Below are 1005 nucleotides of genomic sequence, written 5' to 3'. Positions count from 1 at the left end.
CTTCTTGTCTCAGTTGTCTGTTTTAGTAGCAGTCAGTCTTTCCAGGATTTCAACATTTCTTTGCGATTATTATATTTTTGTGATCAAAATCAAAAGAATAGTTGCGTCAAATGAGGCGATCTCTTCTTCTTATCACATCTTGTACACTTTTTATTTATATTCACAAAGTTTAAATACATCTACATGAGGCTCGTTGTCGTGGCAAATGCTGTCTTCAATATAAGATCTAGCTGTCAAGATCATCTAACATCAGTGTTGCTTAGTTTACACCAACAAATTTAAGTTGTTTACAAAAACCATCTGGATCTAAACATTCCACTATATGAAGATCAGTTTATAGAACAGGGAGGAAACTTGTGTACAATCCTGCATTAGACACTGAAGAAGGTTAAAGGTCGCAGTGGAAAAGTTTGCTCTATTTAGATATTATGTATGTAATGTTCTGTAAATCTGCTGTCCAATTCATCTAAATTAAGGAGTTGCAACTAAGCATTTCCGCAGGAGCTGAATGTTCCTGCTGCTCACGGGGGAAGTGATGGAGTCGCTGTTTAACGGTATCACGAGGTCTCTTGTTATTCCTTCTGGCTGTTTGCGTCTTTGCCAAAGGCAGCAGAGACGTCCGTGATGGACTGCACAGGAAATGGCCGCGCGCCCTGGGTGAGGGGACGTGGTGACCCTCTGTTGGTGGGACCTCAATGTGTTTCTGATCATGCAGATGAACATGATAAGGACAAGACAGCTGCACGGCTGGACAGCTCCATAATTGAATTTCCTCGATACCAAAGTAATGTTTAGCATAACAATGTCAAATGGAAGCACAGGCTTGTACGGGAACACAGGCCTGTGTGTGCGTGTGTGTGTGTGACCACCCTGCAGATAGAAGTCCGGCCATTACAAAGTGAACATGCAGTGTCGCTTTCAAATAAACCAAGATATGAACAAATGAAATATGACTTAGTAGAAGTAACATGATGTGGCCAAAGTACAGTGGATCAGGATCGGTCC

This window comes from Genypterus blacodes, unplaced genomic scaffold (assembly GCF_046128005.1).
Source record: "Genypterus blacodes isolate CSIRO-AG114 ecotype Tasmania unplaced genomic scaffold, CSIRO-AGI_Gbla_v1 ptg000022l_1, whole genome shotgun sequence".
NCBI classification, from domain to species: domain Eukaryota; kingdom Metazoa; phylum Chordata; class Actinopteri; order Ophidiiformes; family Ophidiidae; genus Genypterus; species Genypterus blacodes.
The sequence above is the reverse complement of the archived record's forward strand: the minus strand, read 5'-3'. Positions refer to the sequence as shown.